General features: G+C 31.4%; 1 long non-coding RNA gene across 1 annotated transcript; it reads right to left on the bottom strand.

The window, feature by feature from the left end:
• Nucleotides 1–529: 529 nt before the first annotated feature.
• On the bottom strand, nt 530–22,733 carry LOC109166372. The gene is made up of 3 exons (XR_002051644.1): nt 22,722–22,733; nt 6,234–6,239; nt 530–593 (listed from the first exon to the last, which is right to left on the bottom strand). It is a non-coding gene; the product is annotated as an uncharacterized LOC109166372 (long non-coding RNA).
• Nucleotides 22,734–22,829: the final 96 nt, after the last annotated feature.

The raw sequence follows: 22,829 nt of genomic DNA, 5'->3' as shown, positions 1-22,829 counted from the left end.
TTTGTGGTCTTTTGTCGGGTAAGGTCCGATTTACCTCTTTAGGATCCTTTGTCGGCTAGGGTCACGAGGTAGATATAGAAACCCAATGTTTACCTTCGGGTATGTAATGGTTGCAAGTTTCTCTCATCACACAATAAACTAAATAATACTCCGTAATAATAATAATATTTAAATTATGTACACATAGCAAAATACTAAAGTCCAACGCACAAGGCATTCCTAATGTAGTTATGGTTTGTGGCTCAAAGGAGAGAAAAAAAAAAAAAAAAGAAAAAAAAAAGACTAACACCCTCCTAAGTCCAAGGAAACCAATACAATCCTCAATAAGACTTATTATGTAACTATAATCTAACATCTCTCGTTTTTCTCTAAGATAATGAATTTTGTGATAACCATTCTTTATGAGTAATACTATATATACTCTCACATTCTACTTCATTTTTTACTCCCTGCTTACATGTCACTCATTGATTTATTCAAAACAATATGGGTCACCGTTTTTATTACTAATTTCTTTTCATCTTTCTCCAATAAAATCAAGACATGTGGCGGAAATTTTACTCCCTTAGAGTACATATATCATTTTCCTTTTTCTTTAATGAAGATTCAAACTCCTATTGGTGTTTGAATCTTATTACATTGTTCTACTTATGCTCACGAGAGTAACATGCCAACATGTTTTGTGTTCATGCCATTGAATTTACTTAGCTTTCATTTAACCATCATGAAGACTAGTCAACAAGAATTGATGCATAATATGTGTAATACATGCACTTTAGATTTTTTATTTTTTATTTTGGTTGAACTTTTTATTATGTGGGGCATTTTTGTTATTCAATGGAGTATCATAATTAATTGATATGTATCAATTGCTTAATTATTCTTTTAATATGTAACAATCATATCTATGATTAAGACCTATGGGATGGTCAAGTAATTCAAACTTGTTGACTAGTGAAAGATGCAACAAATTATAATTAAACAAGATAAATATCTAACACATCACATGTGTCTTATACGTTATAACTTAGACAAATTCTTTGATTTATGAGAAACTTCACAGATGTTATCGTGCATTTTAGGTGAATTATGTTTTCTGATTCTAATTGATAAATGATTACAATGAGATAACCAACTTAGGTTGGTTATACCTGACTGGCTTAAACTGAGAAAGTTAATATATACTACCACATTAAACTTGAAGCTAGGGCTAGAAATAGTCTAGGTAGCTAGGCCCCTATCAACGGGTTTACGACTTGGTCTAGTTTGGGTCGATCTTGGCCTAACATATTTAATAAAAAGGACAAACTTAAACCTTTTAAAAGACTTATATGTTTAAGGCTTAACCTATAATATTATTTTTATGGCCCCGTTCCTATAAATAAATGAGGCACTATCAAAAGTATAAGCACAATCCTTAAAACAAATGCTGTAAAATATATGATTTTTATTTCAAATAAGTATGAACGGTGTAACACTAGATGAATGTAAAATTACTGTTCTTATTGTAAAATATATGATTTTTATTTCAAATAAGTATGAATGGTGTAAATATTAGGCCTTTTAAAAATTGAGACATTGTGCTATTGCCCATCTTGCACGCTCAAAATCCGGCCATGTTGCGGTGCAATTGCTTATATGAGTAGAAAATGAATATTTGGTTGTTAGGAGTTAATGCCTCTCACTAGAATAAATTAAGTAATCATGTCGGCATCAACATCATCATTATGATAATATCTTTGAAATTATACGATGAGTTATCGTAAAGGTCATTTTAACGCGCATGAACTGGCTTGAATACTACGCATATATTGCCTAAACCTATACAATAATTAAACTTAAATTATTGTTAGGCACGCTTAGACGCTGAGCCCAACATCCTGTTTTCAAAACATGACACTGACTGTTATGTAAGTATAAGTAAATAAAGTTACGTCTCTATTACTAATTATAATTTTTAATGTAGTGCTAAGCGCTTATGATGTGCAATTGAAGTTACTGAACCCAACATTTTATTATCGAAACAAATTGGTACTGACCGTTATGTAAGTATAAGTAAATAATGTTACATCGTCTTTACTATTAGTTATAACTTTTGGTGCAATGCTAAGCGTTTATGATATGCAAATGAAGTTGACAGGTGCTAGGCGATGGTTTGAACGGTCAAATTTATCATCTTGCAATTCAAATGTGGCGCAAACTGCTACTGATGTAATAATAATTAAGAGCTTGATCCGATAATTATTTTTAAGGAAAATTGTAAAAAATGCCCCTCTATAATATGTCAATTATCAATGTCACCCCTGAATTATGAGTGATGTAAATGTTGCCCCTCAATTATCAAAATGGTGCACATATAGCCCCTCCTGTAACGGACCTGTGGTTCCCCACCACTGTCCATCGCTGGTACTTTAAATCGAGGGAGGGAAAAAACAATTAAATTACATATTTACTCCAACTTAACGGTGTCGTACACTAATGGGAAACCACATGTCCGTTACGGGAGGAGCTATATGTGCACCGTTTTGATAATTGAGGGGCAAAATTTACACCACTCATAATTTAGAGATGACATTAATAATTGGCATATTATAAAGGGACATTTTACAATTTTCCCTTATTTTTATAGTAATCCATTATATATATAATTCCGTTGGCAATAAAGAGTTGTATATGTGGAAATTTATGTAGTGTTTATCCAGGAAAGATAACTCCAATATTTTATGGCTGCTAAGCTTAACAATAAATAAATAATCTTTTCTAAGTATCCCATAGTCCAGGACAAACACAAGTTAACCTTTAATTTTAATATTTGATATATACATTAGATTATATCAGGATTATAAGCACTTCCACAATACACTGGACTGCACTTACGTGGACCTATTAACTTCAACTGTATAACGTAACATATTTTCAACGCAATTTAAAACATTTATTATTACGTTAAAAAAATTATAACTAATAGTCAAAATGTAACTATATTTCTTATATTTGTGCAGCAATTAACATCACTTTTCAAATTCCAACGACACACAAAATGTTAAACTTAGACCTTTAGCTTCCACCACCCAATAACACTATTTTCTTTTTTTACTCTTTGTATAAGGAGCTCCTAATAGATATTCTTTCTATTCATCTATATATATATATATATATATATATATATATATATATATATATATATATATATATATATATATATATATATATATATATATTGTATTGTATTGGATCAAATGAGAACAAGTCCTTACGAGAAAATTAAGAACCAATCTCATATTTACATGTGAAAAAATTGAACAGATCATATCAATTTTTTTTTTTTTTAAATGCGGTGTCATATTATTACAAATTTTACTTTGCGACTTTTAACACTATACTTAGACTTCTCAGGAATCTCAAGAAATGCACATTTAATTATTACAAAGTGCACGGTTAAGTATTACAAAGTGCAAACTAAGTTTAGTATTAAAAATTACACTTTGCAAAATGCGAAAGTGCAGAGCATGTACTTACGGTTTGGATTTTAAAATTTATGACTTAGATTTTTGATTCAGGGGTTTAGTTTTTACTGCGTAGGGTTTATAATTTACGATTTAGGTTTAGAATTTAAATTTTTCATTCATTTTTTTAAATGATCAAGAAATGCACATTTAATTGTTAAAAAGTGAAAAATATAATTGTTAAAATTAAAATTGCATGATAAAATTTACGATAATTACAAAAATGTTACCTTTTTTTAATTTTAAATTATGGGTTAATGTGTGCGATAAGCGAAAAATTATATTATTGACAACACAACAACGTGAAATATTAGACAACAAAAATTAAAAATTAAAAATTAAAAAGAAAAAACATATTTTTAAAAAGCAGACAGCCACATGCATAAGTCAATGATCTTAGGTAAGAGTTGAATTAAGTATTTAAGTTTGCTTAAATATATAATTCAGTGATAAGTGATTCATCCCAAAGTCAACAAACAGAACGTAGGCGAAAGTTTACTTGTGCGTCAAGGAATAAAGAGGCGGCGGTTTCATTATGTTACTTAATTATCCTAATGAATATTTTAATGAGATAAGATGCTTCTCTAAACAAAAGTCTCCCCTTCTTTAAACGATAAGCTGTTACCAAAAACTGATTAACTAAACACTTATATTAGTTGTTTGATTTAAACAAGTAATAGTGATCAAACAAGTTAAATTGACTGATAAGCTATGTTACTAAACATAGTCATTTTTGCGAAATTTTGATTACCTGATAATTGATGTTAGTGTTACAAAACAACACCCCTTATGGCCTTATGGAGAGCGTAAATGTCATTTCGGCCTCAAATTGTTTCATAATACGGTACAAAGTCGTATATAATTTGTTTATTACCCTATCCAAATTTCCAAAAGATTCTTTATTTTTTTTTGAAAAAAAAAAAAAATCTTTATACACTTTCTAAATTCATTTCTTGAGAACTAAAGGCCGGCCGGCCAACAGAGGATATATGCACTAAGAATAACAAGTTGAACAACTAAGGCTGCTCCAAGAGGTTCCAACATTCTTAATTGCCATTGCCAAGAATGATGCCATTTTTTTTATTCTTTAATTCTTTAATTTTTGGAAGAATATATGATTTTCTACATACCTAGATTTTAATAGTACTATACATACATACATATATAAACTATTGGATCATATGACAACAAGTTCTCAGGAAAAAATTATTAGATAGAATCAGGCTTTTCGTGAGAACGTGATTACTAATCACACACATCCATTTAAATTTATCAAAGGCTAAAATTAAGCAAAGAAACACATTATTGATATTTTTGTAATTATGATTGTGCATCAGAAAATTCTTGACAGTACATTTGGAAAAGAGTTTCAAAATAAACTATCAGTTATCCGCGAATGCACTATCAAATATTTTTGAATGCACAATCATAATTATAGAAATGCTTGTTAATTTTATGACATTAATCATTATAGATATACGGATAAAATTGATCCACACATTCTCATGAGAAGCTTAATTCTTATGAGAACACACCCCATGAGGAAATTAAGAACCAATATCAAACCTTGCATTTGTAAAAATCAAACCGATCATATCAGATTTTATAAGTGTAAGTAGCTGGTGCACTTTTGCAAGTAAAAAGTATAGGTAAAATCTCTTACAAGTGCACCTACTTTCACTTACAAGTACGTACATGTAATTTTACTTTGTTAACATTCATGCACCAAGGTGCAACTACTTATAACTATCTGTGCACTTAGTTATAACATTAGGTGCACTAAGTTTTTATGCTCAATGTAAATTTTACTTGCACCTGTAATACATTTTACATGCACTGAGGTGGACTATATGAAACTGCTACTTGCACTTGTAATACATTTTACTTGCATGTCGATGTTCAATTATTTACGAAAATGTCACTGCATTTTTTTTTTCTTTTAAAAAAATCAATGTTTCTCATCCCTTATATCTGGATACGTGGACGGCGCTTAATGGTTCTCACTTCTCTCCTGGGGGCCAGTTCGCACCTGAACGCGATTATATATATATAGGGTTGAGTTAAATGAGGACAACAATATATAGAGGACTGTGAAGACAAATAATGGGCACACAACAAATTAATATCATGCACACAATTTAATACATAATGGCACACAAGAATACATGTAAACATCAGGTTTCGAACCCAGAGTCTATTAATTAACAAATGCATGCATGCGACATACAAACTGTGGCGCACAACTACATTCGGCCATGCACACGACATAGAAACTAATGACACACACTACATCTGTCCTCACAGTCCTCTATAATATACTTGTCCTCATTTGAACGCAAGTATATATATATATATATATATATATATATATATATATATATATATATATATATATATATATTTCTTTATTTATAAGTTTTACAAAATTTTCCCCTTTTCCCACTTGGTACGTATTGTAAGACAAGGATTACTAGGGTTTTACATGTGAGCCACGAACAGAGAATTAGATGTTCGATTCCTTTCATTCATCCCCTTTATTCTTAAAATGTTATTTCACATTGACTAGAGCCATCTAGAAATGAATTGATCCAAACGTCATATATGATTTTGTTTGCTCTACGATTTATAATTCTTAGCCTACCGTTTTGATGATGTTTTTTTGTCATTCGTTTAGATAAGGGTAGAATATTATATTTTTTTAAGGCAAAATAAAACAAAAATGCTTACGTTGAACTTAGTACATTACTGTTTTTGTTGGTATCGTAGATTAAAAAATATTTAATGAAAGAAAAAAAAAAACGAAAGACAACAACACTACTATAACTTACGTTGAAGTTTATTAGACTTTATGTATTTAGATAGCGTCTAACGCGAACAACCACATGAGGCCATTCGCTAAAATGTCAAAATTAAAAAAATATAGATGTACCAGACCTAATTATAACTATGTCGCTTCGACTAAGTTCGTTAGAGTTGATTTACATGATTTTTATGTTCTCAAAGTATTCGAACCATAATGGTGGATCTCAACACTGCACTATGCTTACTTTCTAATAGGTCATCAATCATGTGATGATTGTAAGTCAATTACGTTTAATTACAGAGTTATTTGACTATCTGATTAGCATATCCTACTTAAAACCAATTAGTGATAAATAGGTGAACATTAAACATTTAACCACACCATTTCATAATAAGGCACATCAACACGTATTAAATTGAGTAAAGGCTGAACTCGACCAATTCAATTGACGCCCAACAATCCCCAATATCGATAAATGATGGAGTTTATTTGACTCATCTAAAAGCATTATTATTATTATTATTTTTTTTTGCCGGATAGCCCTGTTTTTACCCAGGGTTTTGCACACTTTTTCTACGCGATTGGCTACTTTCTAACTAGGAATGCCTAAGGATATGAATATATACCTTCCAAGATTCTCTCATCCCAAGTAGACCAAATTGGTTTAGATCACTCTAGGGAAATTAAATTTATTATAAGCTAAGAGAAGAATCTTTCTCTCTTTTCATCATACTACATAAATATAGCAAAATTAGAAGTAAAAAAAAATGAAATGAAACTTTTATTTTTAATTTTTAAAAAATTGTACGTGTACATAATTGCAGTACATACACATACATACAAGTCGAGACAAGTCAGCGCAAACAAGCAGTTCGATTAATATTTAGATGATAAATTGAGCGTGAAAACTCAGGATCGAGCCTTCAAGCTCAAGATAATCGCAGTATAACAGTTTCACCTTATATGGTAAGTTTCTTGTTGTCACCAATACTGATCCTGCAGATTATTAATGTTAACGTCTACAAGTCTTTTTATTTAAGAAATCGTTGGATTATCGTGATTTATTTAAACGATTTTGTTAAAATGTTGCCTTTTGAGGGTGAAGTTGAGACAAATCATAACACATTATGCGGCGTTGTGTCTGGAGCCTATAACATGGTCTAGACAACCGGATACTCCGTATACTAAAATGTGTGTCAGCCACAACAGAAAATTTAGTATTATTTATTAATTAATTTTATAATAATATAATGTGTGTACCCAAAAATAATAAATATAAAAAAAAATAGAACAGAATTTAAGAGTGGGGCCCTTGAATAACACACAGGTTTTAACAACTTATTCCCACCAATCCTAGATAGGAATCGAAAACAAGTACAAAAGAAAAAATATATAGTAAAAACAATAATTAATAAATTGGAAAAAGAAAGGTTGACTGAAAAAAATGTGTAAAAAGATAGAAAATCATGTGAGGCTTGATGTGCACGAGAAAGAGGGGAAGTGTTTCTTTAATTTCCCCCTTTCTTTTTATTGTTAATTTGGTGAGAAAATTTTAGTATAAATATATTTTTAATAACATAATTATATTTAAATTAAATTTCAGGCAGACTCGATGTAAAAGTTTTACCAACTCTTACTATCTCACACATAAGATTTGAATTTCGAGGTTAACATACTCCATTTAAGTTGGTGAGACAGTTGACTTAATAATTACAATGTTCAATTTCAAATCCTCATAAAAATTGTCTATTAGTTTCATTGGTTCGAGTCGGTCAGCTATGAAAAACCTAAACTAATTTAGTTCATTTTAGTTGTTTATCGACAAGAAATACAAAAAGGACTACATTTGAGTAGCGGTTCCGGACAACGTTAACCCACATCTAATTTTTTTGGGCCAATTCCTCTGTTCTGCAGATTGATGACAAAATCACTAGGGAAGGGGTGAAATGTAAATATCAATGTAGTATGGAGAAAAAATGAAAACAAAATTTTAGTAAGGAGAATTAAACAATTTGGGGACGAAATAAGTTGTATTCAAATTATTAAGTCGTAGATAGAGGAGTTCATATTGTGAATGAGTCTTTTTCTTTGTTTTTCGTCGTTGATTTGCCCTTTTACCAATGCATATGTATTCCTCATTATATATCTTATTTATTAAACAATTTTTTTATAAATATATATATATATATATATATATATATATATATATATATGAGAAATCAAATGCCAAGGGCTCTCAACTAAAAAAAAAAAAAAAGAAGATAAAATCTCAATCATTGATTTAGTCAAAAGCAATCGAATGACGGAAAAATTAAAAAAATACGGTGACATTATGATAATTCAATGCATAACTTAGAACTTAGTTCTTTGAAATTTAAGGTGCATCACTTTGAAACTTAAGTGTATGTATGACTTTATCCAATAAGCATTTAAAAAAAATAAAATTTACATTCATTCTGATCTAGATTAGATCAACTACTTAGATCTCTCCCATTTTTTCACCCATGAGTCCCTTCGCACGTGAACCATCCTTAATGAGAACCACCCTTAATTGGGAGCCTTCCCGTAAATTAAAGGTTGACATGCATATATATTCACCCATGACACACCTTCTTAGTTTGAACTGGTCAGTTATGGAACCTAAGCTAGTTTACCTCTTTGTGATCTTCTACCGACTAGGGCCACAAGGCAGACTTTATCCATAGCACACATTTTGGTAGTGGCGGGAGGTCCTCTAGGAAATCAAAGGTTGACATATTCCTCTAGAATAATCTTATTATTTATTAATATATAATGTTTGAAGTACAAAAGATATATATTTATAATGATACAAAGAGTCTTAGTCAGGATATGTGAATGATAAATGATAACATTCTCAATAATATAGGGAGAGGAAAAAGGAACTCTAGTGTGCCTAAAATACGGAGTACGTCCTAATACGTCTCCTTAAGCTTAAGGTTATCTAGAGAAAACATTGAGTTTGTCCCATTAAATCATTTAACCGTGATGTGGTTGGCTTTGTGAAGATGTCTGCTAGGCCAGTTGATCAATTATTCTAGATATGTAGTTTACTTGTAGTTCATTTTGTGTTACTTTGTCACGAACAAAGTGGTAGTCATTGAGTTGATCAATTGTCACATGTTCAATTAATCAATTGTGCGGTACTCAAGGTGGAGGCCTTTGAATAGATAGAGAATATGTTCATCCAAACTAATTGGTCGGCCGACTTATGTAAGAAGTCTAATTAAAAATTGGCTTTGGTAAGATACTCACTCGTAGTGCGATCCCCATGGCGCAAAGATTACAATCGACTATGGAGACTAAGATATCGTGTCCGAGAAGAAGACTCAATGAAACACTCATCCGGAGCGCGGCTACAACGGAACACTGAGACTTTGACCGTGGAGAAAGGGAACAAGTTGAGTCTTCCAGAACAAATAGTTTGAGAAAGTATGTTTAATGGAGATAAAGTGATGGGCTATTTGTAGGGTATTTATTGGGGGTTGTGGTTGAATAGACAATATCTAAGATTGTGTAAGAAGAGGATGTGGTGTCACCGGTCGACGACTGGTGGTTAGTGGCGGCGGTGGTTGTTTTTTTTTTTTTCTTGGTAGGGTTTGTAGCCATGGATCGTTTGGTCTACTGATATCCTGAGAATAATTTTATTATTGATCAATTCATAATGCTTGAAGTACAGAAGATATATGTATTTATAACGATACAAAGAGGTTCAATATGATAAATGATAATATTCTCAATAAGAAATATAATTCTAGTGTGCGGAATCCTAATAAGCACATCTATTCAATTTGAATTGACCAACTATGTGCAACTTAGGTGGTTTATTTTTTTGTAGGCTAAGATCACAATCTAGACTTCACCAAGAGCACACTTCATGTAGCAGCGGGGCCTAGGGCCTTCGAATAAATCAAAGGTTGACATATTCACCCATAGTGCACCTTCTCGGTTAGTTTACATGGTTTCCTTGCGATCATCTATTGTCTATGCAGACTAGAAAGCGATCTTCACTTAGAGCACACATCTAAGTAGCGGCTGCATACCTTTTCGCTTGGTCATCAAAGGTTGACATATTCATTGGTCTAATCCATCTCTTTACCCTCTTCGCTTTAACATCAAAACGATCATGTCCGATACGTTTTAACCAAAGATGACACCAAGGTGAAGCTAACATTAAATACACTCAACCGGGTGCATTGCACTTGCATTGATACGACAATTTTTTAACTACTTCAACCCATAATTTCATTATATTGTTTCTTGGCATACATATTACGGTCCAAACAACTGAGTGATTATACTATCAAATAATATACATTTAGTATATAAATAATGTAATTTTAATATATTAAAAATATACATTATATTCAGAAATGATACATTATTTTATATAATATACATTCAATATACAAATAATATCATTTTAATATATTAAAAATGTATTTTTTTTATTATGATCTACACAATAATCTGGCTACATATTAGGGTTTGGACCAGCAGGCAAGTCACCTCAAAGTTCCACTCGTCTAAACGTTATATCAATGGCCACATGCACAAAATGAAGCTAGTTTAATGTTAACGACAAATTTGAAAAATGCGAAGTGTTACTATATGACTCTATTTCGGCGATACAACGGCATCTATATATGAATGAATCCAAACAAATAAAATCATATAATATAATGGGCTGTCTATATGAGTTACACGTATATTCTATGCTCCTTCTAAGGTCAATTTTGTCTTCCAAGCAATTAATTCCCCATGCTTGAAGAAAATGCTAGGACACTTTACACTGTATAGCTTGTATATATAATAAAAAAAAAAATAGAAAAAGTGTTTGATGAGACTAATATTGCTCGATTAAATAAATAATGTGTATTAATTAACTTTTGTAGCTTGTGAAAGGGTGGTTTGGTTAAGAATTGATACTTATCAGCATAAGCTAAATGGGGTTTGTGGAAGTAGGGCTAATGAGTTGTATAACCTAGTTACTTGAAGTTAAAAGTTAAATGATATATATATATATATATATATATATATATATATATATATATATATATATATATATATATATATATATATAAAAGTTGCCGTGCGGTTGTACAGTGATTAAGATGCGTGAGTTTTGTACTTAAGGTGCGTGAGTTTTGTACTTATGGTGCGTGAGTCTTGTGCTTAAGGTGCGTGAGTTTTGTACTTAAGGTCGTGGGTTGTGTACTTAATGTGAGTAGTTGTTGAAACTTAAGGTGCGTGAGTTTTGTACTTAAGATGCGTGAATTTTGTGCTTAAGGAGCGTGAGCTTGTGTTTAATGTGAGAAGTTGTTGAAATTTAGTGCGTGAGTTTTGTGCTTAAGGTGCGTGATTTTTGTGTTTAAGGTGTGTGATTTGTGTGTTTAAGGTGTGTCAGTTGTGTGAAACTTAAAGTGAACTATTTTTAAAACTTTAGGTGCGTAGTTTGTGTTCTTAAGGTGCTTTGTTGTGTTCAAGGTGTGTGACTTGTGTTCTTAAAGTGTTTTGTTTATGTGCTTAATGTGCATATTTTATGTACTTAAAGTGCGTCATTTTAAATTTTAATGCTTAAGGTGTGTTCCTTCACACAATCGCACGGGAACCCCTCTCCGCACCTGATCCCTAAATTTGGGCATGGTGAAGGGGAGATATATGAATACATCTACCACTATTTTCGAATTAACTAATTCACACAGCTTGGCCAAGGGTGGTTTAGTTGAAAATCGCTAGTAATTAACTTAAAGTAAATAGAGTTTATGAAAAAAGCGACACGTGTAACTTAATTTTCTAAAATAGTTTAGACATGCCTAATTGCCCTGCAAAAAGGGCAATCGAGCATGACACTAACATACTTCTAATTTCTTGAAAATATTTAAAATTAAAACATTCCAAAAAAGAAATAGACAAGGTGGAGGGGAGATATAAATACAGCTCTCCCTATTAACTAACCACTATTTTCGACTCTAATTATTAGGGAGTTAATATTCAATTCAGTTCTTGTTTATAGTGGTCTTTAAAAAAAAAGAAAAAAAAAAAAAAAAAAAAAAAGTAGTCCTAAACAATTTTTGTGTTTAATTATTAGGTCATCGAATTTTATGATTTTACCTAATTGAGTCATTTGTTATAATAGTTTGACAATTTTACCTCTATTAATACTAATTTAGTCATCGACTATAATAATTTGATCTAAATTAATCTTCAATTATAATGGTTTTTATCCAATTTAATTGTCATCGATTATTGGTGTAGTCACTTTAGTCTTTGAGTTTTCATCATCAAATTAAGTAGTGTTTTTTATCCCCATTGTTAACAAAAATTGTACTTTCCTATTGTATGTCAAACATCAAAGATTTAATATATCATCTTTAACTCTAGCATAGAATCATGATCCTTACCCTAAGGACTGAAAGTGTAACTTTGAAAAAAAACTCGAGAACTAAAAATCACTACACCAATAAGTTAAGAATTTAATTATCTATTTTTCTATAACTTAAGAAAAAAGACTATTATTATCCAAAACACACCTTCAAGTAGTAACTACTAGCTTTCATAGTCAAAGGGAATGTTTGGTAAATAGATGTTAACTAATTGGATTAGTGGTTTGACTAGTTGATATTATTAGTTGATTGTAGAAAAGTGTTTGGTAATTAGTTGATAGCATACAAAATGACTTTCTCAAAAAATTTATCGAAAAAACTACTTTGAGCAGCTTTTGAATTTTAGCAGTTTGGAACAATAAGTTGTTTCAAAAAGCTAATTAATCAAACAATTATATTGATTGTTTAACCAAGTCAAATAGCTAATAGTGATCAAATAAGTCAAAATTAGCTGATAAGCTAACTATATATGTTACCAAACAAGACCAAAAAAATTATACTATATTATCAATGTGACATATCACTACCAATAAAGCACTAAATTAATCGTAACTTAAGCAACGTAACTATTACTTAATTACATTGTAAATTTATTGTATACAAATGTATTTATATTAAGTGTGTCATTCCTTCTCATCTCAAAATGTCAAGATCAAATGCTTGGCCCGGCAGGAGCACCTACTAACCTCAATTGCATAGCATGCATTCAATAGAATTTGAATTAATTACCAATTGTCATATCAAGCAACCAACTTAGTTAGCGTGAATGGACGTACACTCTTGTCTCTTAAAAGAAGTCGGGAGTTTGAACTCCCTCCCGTAGGAAAAAATCAATCTGGCCAGTACATTGTCCTTTAATTGGGCTGACCCGGTGCGAATGGAGATTAGTATGAGTATGATATGGGCCTAAATTAAAGGTGCCTCCTACACCTCGAAAAAAAAAATTATCAGGATCAAGCGTTTATCACTACGCTAATTTAGAGTTATAGCGGGAGTTTGAACTCCCTCCCGTATGAAAAAATCAATCTGATCAGTACGTTGTCCCTTAATTGGGATGACCCGGTGCGAACGGAGATTAGTATGAGTATGATACGGGCCTAAATTAAAGGTGCCTCCTACACCTCGAAAAAAAAAATTATCAGGATCGAATCAAGCGTTTATCACTACGCTAATTTAGAGTTATAGCTAATATCAAATACACAACTTTATGTCTTTATACTTACTTAACAACCAGTGGTCCAGTGCCACGTTTCAATAACATGATGCTAGACTTAAATAGTGTAGTCCTTAAAATTTCAAATGGAATAAGGCCGCTAAGGTTCAAACTCTTGTATAGTTGTATGAACAGCAAGAATCATAGGATCAAAAACCTAATCCAAGTTCAAATGTCAAATTCCAAAGGAATAAGGTGAGGTTCATTATTTCATACATGGTCGCAAAAATCGGCCAAGGCGACTGCCTAGGTGTTAGGCGTCCTTAAATCCATGGTAATTTCTTCTCTGGACGGCCGCTAGTTGGCCGCCTAGGCGCCTAACTTGGTTGAGTTGGCGGTGAACTCGGTCGAATTCAGTCAAGTTAATTCGACCTTGTTAATTTCTTTTCATTATATATGTGTGTGTGTGTAATATGATATACGCCTACACACGTTATCCGCTTAGGCCATCTAGACGCTACTCTACTGTCCCACTAGTGCTTAGCGCCTACTGCAACCATGAGTTCATATATATTTTTGTCCGAACAACAAGAATCTTATATATTGTCAAAACCCTTGACTAAGTTCGAATTCCATTAAACTTAATTTATACTATACTAATTTAATCAAGCATTTTCTTGATCGTAATTTTTGCAACTTCATTTCTCACCGTCACAAATTAAAGTCAAGTCTAGATGAGTGTAATCCTTACAAATCCAATGGAATAAGATGATGATGAGGGTATTATATTCTTTTCCATCATTTAGAAAAGTTGAGTCTTAATATTCTTTCATTGTTAGATTAAGGTAAACATATGACTTAAAATTGGCTTTCATTAGGGCGGTGGTCTTTGCCTCTATCTTAATTAGTTAAAGGTGAATTGAATTAAGGAAAATGAGTTTGATGAGTAGCTTTTGCGATAAATCACACTCTATCTCTCCTTCAACACCATTCATTTGCAGTATTCCAATTCCAACTTGCATGTACATGCAATTTGGAGGCAACAATTCTTTGAATAGACACATACATGATTTATGAGTACAATTGTGAATTGTGGTGTGTCATGACACCCTGTGAAACATATGTGTTTGGTAAATGGTTGTTAGCTGATAGCTGTTAGCTGATTGGGTTAGTGGGTTTGACTAGTTGATAGGATGAACTGATTGTAGAAAAGTGTTTGGTAAATTAGTTGTTAGTTGATAGCTGATTACATACAAAATGACTTTCTCAAAAAGCTGATCGAAAAAACTGCTTTGAGCAGCTTTTTGAATTTTAGTGTTTTGGAGCAATAAGCTGTTACTGTAAGTGTAAAAAAAAAATATGTTACACATCGGACCCTATTATGTTGGCTTAATTAGTTGTCAAAATAAAGTAGTCTTCTTATTCTGGATCAAGGTAAGGTCATGCTCCAGTTAGCAGTTTACTTATTCAAATTAAACATTTATTTTGGTCAAGACCCTACTTTCATGGTATTTTAAATCAGATGATGCTGCTTAATTTGAGGAGTTGGAGGTTGCACATTTTTAGACCAAGAAGTTATCAGTTTATTCTTATAAATTGCTACATTGGGATTATTATTAACTTGAAGATAAAACGATTAATTTCTACATTCCATTCCTAAAATCCTCTGGTTATTCTATCATTTTATCCAAGTGGTGAAGGTTTCTCAGCTGGTTCAAGTTGTGATGAAGATAGCCTGTACGTCAAATCCATGGTGATGCTGGAGTAGTGTAGTTTATGCTTTAGTGTGTAATGTACTCCTCTTTTGTACTCCTTGTTGATCATCTAGTGGATTGGGCTGACGTGAGTGGCCCCGCAGACGTAGAAGTGAGGCTCCGAACTGTGTGAACATTTCCTGGTGCATGGTTCTATTTATTGCTTTTATAATTAGTTTCTTTATTCTGTCTGGAGTAGATACTAGAGCTAGTCCAGCTTAATAATTAAATTAAAATTTAGTAGGAACCTTTAGGTTATCTCTTGCATTCAAGATCCACGATCATTTTCAATTGTTATCAGAGCCCGAAGACTTAAAATATTAGTCTAATCGATCTGGCTTACTCGTGTTTCTTGAACTCATGATCTCGGTTTTTGTTCTTAATTCTACTTTTCTGGTCAATCTTCTTTAGGTTACTATGCATTGAGTTTTGTAGAATGGAACGACATAGAAGACCTCATGAATTAACAGGTGACAACTATACATACTGGAAGACTCGTACCAAAATGCACCTACGAGCTTATGGGGAGATGATCTAGAGGGCAGTTCTCACTAGGTGGACTCATCCTACCAAATTGATTTGTAATATGAGGGTATTAAGGTAAAATAACCATTATAACATAAACAACCGTTCATCAACCAAACAGGTTTATATTACATAACCCAGCTTTTACCAAACACAAGAATCTAACATTCCCAGTAATCTAACATTCTCAACAATCTAACATTCTAAGAAATCTAACAGTACATTCAAAGGTAATCTAACATTCCGTGAACCAAACACCCCTCAAAGTTTTGTTTAAATTTTAGATCTTTGTTTGTACTATTGGGCAAAGGCTTGGAAGGTCGAGTTAGCACTCTGCCATCAAAACGTAACATTGAATGTTATGCAAGTATAAAGTAAAAGATGTATCTTCGATACTAGCTATAATTTTGACGTAGTGACAAGCACTTGATCTGGCAATTGTTATCAAAACATGTCACGAGCGATTCCATTGAAAACATGTTATATAATTGAGGTTGGCAATTGCACATTCGGTATTAACTATAACTTTTATGTTTTTAGTATATATATTAGATATATTAGATGTCAACAATGAAGGAAAACAAAGAAACAATAACCAAGTCAAACTAAAACTTCATCTCTCGAGATGCAATCCCCCAAGACATTCAAAATCGTATCAACAATTCACTACACTCCTGACAAATTATATAATGCATACCTTAGAAACATTTAAAATCATATTAACAATTGTTTGACATTGTCTAGTAAATACATACATACCCTAGAGACATTCAAAATCATATCAATAATTGTCCAACGCTACCTGACAAACACATACTCCAATCTCACATTCACTACTTATTCATTTCAAATCTATTAAATGATCACCATATTTACTTCCTAGTTTCATTTGAGTGTTTGGGGGAAAATACTCCTAACCAATTTAATATGATACGTGACAAGAGACTGAGGAATTGCACGGCTGCAATAGAAATTTATCGCAACTATTTCTTCTACTTATCAATCAACAAATATATGAAATATATATATATATATATATATATATATATATATATATATAGGGAAGGGATCAGGTGCATTTGTTGCTTTCCGTGTAGTTGTGCGGTGGATTAATGTGCGTGAGGTTTATACTTAATGTGCGTGAGCATTGTGCTTAATGTGCGTGATGTTAATATGCGTGAGTTTTGTACTTAATGTGCCTGAGTGTTGTGCTTAATATGCGTGAGATTTGTGCTTAATGTGCGTGAGTAGTTCAGAATTACGAACTCAGAAAGAAGCAGAACAGAAAATCACCATATAACTATGCTACTGAAAAGAGAAGCACCAATATAATCATGATAAAATGTTTGCACCAGCACCCTTTTCGCACCTTCATTCTTAAGAATCTGAGCTATGCTACTAAAAAGAGAAGCACTCATATAGTCATGATAAAATGTTTGCACCAGCACCCTTTTCGCACCTTCATTCTTAAGAATCTGAGCAAAAGCATCAAGAGAGCTCTTGTACTTGACGGCTTCACCAGATGTCATCATCATTCTTCTCCGGACATTGTGTCAATTGGGTAAGAAGCAATACCAGCACCATTTGTGATAACCCATCCGAGAATAAAGCTAGCGAAGAAACTATCCTGTAGGTCTCCACTTTTCTGCTGCATTTTACACATTCACGCACATCAAGTACAAATCTCAGGCACATTAGATACAACACTCACGCACATTGAGTACAAATCTCACGCACATTAATAACCGCACGGGAAGCATGCACGGGAACCTGAGTATATATATATATATATATATATATATATATATATATATATATATAAACCTGCGGATTCCAATGCGATAAGCCAAACACGTCCCTAAGAACCAAACGCGTGTTTCCGGCATTAAAGATTCCCGTCCTCCTTCAATTCCTGTCCAACTTGGACTGAACAATGCCGGCCGATAACGGTTGTCTTGTCTAGTCTAGTTCATATTTCTTTTGGTCAAAAAATATTATACTAAAAGGGCGTTTAGTTCAAATAATCTTAAATTACTTAGTAAATGTGACTGATGATTTTGTTAAGATCATCATAAACTGGGTATCTAAATACAGAACATATATAAGAAAATAGTAGTATTATTGCTCGCTGCTTCCTGGTTGGTTAATCAGTGCATTTTTGCCTTATCTCAAGCTGTGTTCTTCTCCTATGTCACACTTGGTCAATCAGTCCATGTTGGATCATAATAATATCGAATGCTAAAAATAGTAAAAGGTAAGTACATTTTGTAATTTGACAAAACTGAACTCATTCTTTCAATTTTGTCAAAATACAAAATGTATGTCTCTTATTATTTTTAGCATCCGACATTATTACGATCATCGATGTAAAACTTTTCAGAGTAAAATTTTGTCAAGAATAACTTTATTTGTTTTTTTTTTTTTTCACTTATGAGAAATTTTTGCTTATGTATTGCATTCCTCTTTATTACAAGACTTTTTATTATTGATCTAATTAAAATTTTAGTAATTAAACCCAATCATTTGAAACCGTTAATAAATATAATAATGTTAATGTAATTGTAAAGTCGGAGATTTGATTCTACACTTTCTTTTAAGTAATCGTGATATCGGGCTATAGCTAATATATTAGCGAGGATGGTAGACGAAAATAGTACAATATAATCATTATTGCATGGACCATAAAAAAAAAAAAGTACATTTTTAATATGCTAAAGCTAAGGTACATTATTTGTATACTAAAAATATATTATTTGAAGGTACATTATTTTAGTACTAAAAGTACATTATTTTATATATACTATCAAATAATGTACCTTCAGTATACAAATAATGTACCTTTAATGTATTAAAAATGTACCATATACTCATGGTCCATACAAATTGTGTGGACCATGGTCCATACAATAATTTGCCAAAATCGTATATATTTATTTATTAGCAAGGATGGCAAAGGAAAATAGTATATATTTATTTATTGAGCATTAAAGTATGTATGTATCAATTTTTTTATTTTTATAATGAGGCAGACAATAAATATTTAATTTGGAGGACAAAGAAAAATAGTTGAAAATTTCAGTCCACATATCAAAGTATGGTTTATAATTATTATATATATATTTGGTTACTCTACGTCAAGTATTGAAAAATACATTTATATAAAGAGCACTATTTTTTATTGTTAAAAAAAATACACAACTACACCCAAAAAAAAAAAAAAAAAAAAAAAAAAAAAAAAAAAAATTGAACCACAAAAATAAAATAAAATCATTTGTATAGAATTATTATTTTGTATTTTAAAATGTCATTAGAGAAATATACTATGTCAAATCTTTTCACTACGAAATTATTAATGTACAAATAATTAATTAATATATAAAACCTATAACAGTGTTGGTAAAAATAGTTTAGAATGGCATAAAATGGCATGTTAAGTGACTATTTTGTAGTACAATTATCTATGGGATCCACTTCCGATTTGAGTCGAGTCAAAGTGGATTCGGATTCTTCGTAGTGAGACGAAGAGATTGATATATTGTACGCTCAAAACGGATAATGGGTGAATGAGATATTGATTCTCAAAGTAGACCCATTTGAGTTGGAAAAATAAAGGAAAAAAGTGAAGCTTTTGTCCCACATTGATTTTGGAAGTGGATTTGCCCCACTATTTATACAAGAGCTCTTGTTAAACCTATTGAATTGTAAAGCATAGATGCTCTCTTTTGCGCGCTGAACCCTGTACACCAACGTTCTTGTTACGGAATTAATATTGCTTTAATCCTAATTTTTTGAATTTTGGGGTGTTACACAATTGGTTTTAATAGCAATTCAAATGTCATATTGAAGGCTACCCAACTCCTTCAACCCTTTTTTTGAATTCTGGGGTGTTACACAATTGGTTTTAATAGCAATTTAAATGTCATATTGAAGGCTACCCAACTCCTTCAACCCTATATAAAAGAGGGTAGAGCAGTAGGTTTTTTACACAATAAGAAATCCAAGTACGTTTTTAGCTTCCAAATTAAAACTCTGCTTCTACTCCTTTCTTTACCAAGTGTGTTCTATACTTGCTTTGTTCACCGGATTCTTTGTTTGGGTGCTCAAACACTGAATCATAGCACGTTTTATCCTGAGAAACCTAGGCTACAACGCTCCTAGCACTTGTGGGAGGTAGCAAATAAGGTTTTAAGGAAAAGAACGATTTGTTCAAACTCGTGCTAACCACTATCCAAATCATCCACATTTTTCCTTTCTAGTTTTTCTGTTTTTTCTATATAATAATAATCTTTCTGTAAGGTTATTATTTTTGGGATTTTCCACCTTATCACCCAACAAACAGTTGGATTTTTTTAAGGAGTTGTGTTGTAAAAGTGGGTGTTGGTAAGAATTAGAATTGAACTCGCGACTTTTAAATATAAGAATCATATTTTAGTCTACAAACTACATATGAGAGGTAAATTGTACTTAAAAGGTGTTAACAAAAATCAAACTCATGATTTTTAGGTACAAAAATCATGTTTCACTTAGTTGATTATCTCTTTCGGGGTGTAATTTTTATTCTTACTTTATCATGGTTAGTTCACCTACAGCTCGCATGGATAGCTCAGTTAGTAACAACGGTAAAGTTTGATAACAATAACTCAGGATCGAATCTTACTAGTGTATTAAAAAGAAATAAGTACTCTTATGTCATGACGATTTGTGTACCTTTTGTTTGTAGTTTCCACTTTTTTTTTTCCATATATTATATTCTTGATTATACCTAATAAGTGGACCTTACAATGTGACAACTATCACATTTTCATATTTTGGTTTTTCATTATTCAAGTATGTATTAGATATATAAATAAAAATATATAATTTGATATAGTATTTTTAAATTATTTAATCATTTGTTGTTACCTTATTATATGATAAGGATGTTTGATGATTAGTTTGATGATTATATTAGTGGGTCTCAATAGATATATTTACGTTTTGCGAACATCACCTACTTATTTATAAATAGTCATGTTTAGTAACATAATTAGTTTATCATATAATTTTGACTTATTTAATCACTATTAGATATTTGACTTGGTTAAACATTCAATATAAGTATTTGATTAATTAGTCTTTTGTAACAGCTTATATTATTAATCTAAAATGCTAAAATTCAAAAAGCTGCTCAAAGCTGCTTTTTATTAACTTTTTGATAAAGTCATTTTGCATGTATTCAACAATCAGCTCACAGCTAATTTACCAAACGTCTTTCTACAATCAGTTAACGCTATTAACTAGTCAAACATATTAGACAATTAGTTAATAGATTGACCAATAACAAAAAGCTAACAGCTATTTACCAAACACTAAAAAAAGGTCAATTTCGAACAACTTCACCCCACCGTTTAGTGCCTACCAACTTAGCCGCGGCACAACCACTAATGCCTTTTTATCATTATCGTTTATATATTCATTAATGACTATTTGAATATACAAATAGTCATTTACTAATCGCATTTTGTATTTTATAAATTGAAACTTAGCTAAATTTAAATATATTTTTAAAATTTTAAGTATTAAAAAAAAAACTAAAAATCTCAAAAAAAAAATTAGAAAACTATTGAATTTTTTAAAAATAATATCTAATTAGTAGGGATCATCGTTCAATTGATTTAGTTTATTTCAAACCAAAATTTCTCATTTTGATAAAATCATTTGCCGGAACAAAATACAATTTATTGAATCAACCAATCAATTGAATTATATCCAATTCATAACTAAATTAACTAATATTTTATTATATGATATATATTTAATAGGAACTTCAATTCTATGACGATTTCTTACCCCAAAAGGTTGAATCCCTAACCCTAAGGGCCCCCTACACTCCGACCCGACAGAGCATGTGGGAGAATGTAAATCACAGTGACTCAATGGGTTAGTAGCCAGAGCCAAATGCCGGTGCGCACAAAGAATCTGCCTACTTTGGACATCTATGACGATTTCTATCGATATATTATTGTACCGATCTTATTGTACTTGAGACAATAAACACTACTAATTGATTACTTAAAAAATCATTATTGTGTGGATCATGCTATTAAATAAAGTATATTCAGTACACAAATAAGGGGTATTTTCAGTATATTAAAAATGTACATTATATTCAGGAAAAATACATTATTTGAGTACTAAATATATATTCTGAAAGTATATTATTTTGTATAATATACCTTCAATACACTACTAATGTACTTTTAATATATTAAAAATATATTTTTTGTTATGATCCACACAATTAATTTGTGTTACTCGAATTAAATAGATTAAACAATTAACTGAAATTATTAGGATTAGTTGGACCATCCTACTAATTAAGCAGGCCTTAACTCCTTAATAAGGAAAAATAAAATGTGGACCACGGTCCACAATGCATTATGGTCCAAACATCAAATATGTACTATAGTTTCATTTCAACACAATTACAGTATCATTTTGATATAACTACAGTTTCGCTGGACAATATACACTTAAATATGTGAAATTGTTATTCAGTTTCATTTTGTATACACTGCAGTTTCATTTCAACACAACTACAATTTCATTTCAATTCAATTGCAGTTTCATTCGATAATACACTATAGTGTCTACCGTTTTGAACAATGGTTTACAAAGCTTTGTGGACCGCGGTCCACAGTATAA

This window comes from Ipomoea nil, unplaced genomic scaffold, assembly GCF_001879475.1.
Source record: "Ipomoea nil cultivar Tokyo-kokei standard unplaced genomic scaffold, Asagao_1.1 scaffold3087, whole genome shotgun sequence".
Lineage (NCBI taxonomy): Eukaryota > Viridiplantae > Streptophyta > Magnoliopsida > Solanales > Convolvulaceae > Ipomoea > Ipomoea nil.
The sequence above is the reverse complement of the archived record's forward strand: the minus strand, read 5'-3'. Positions and strand labels throughout refer to the sequence as shown.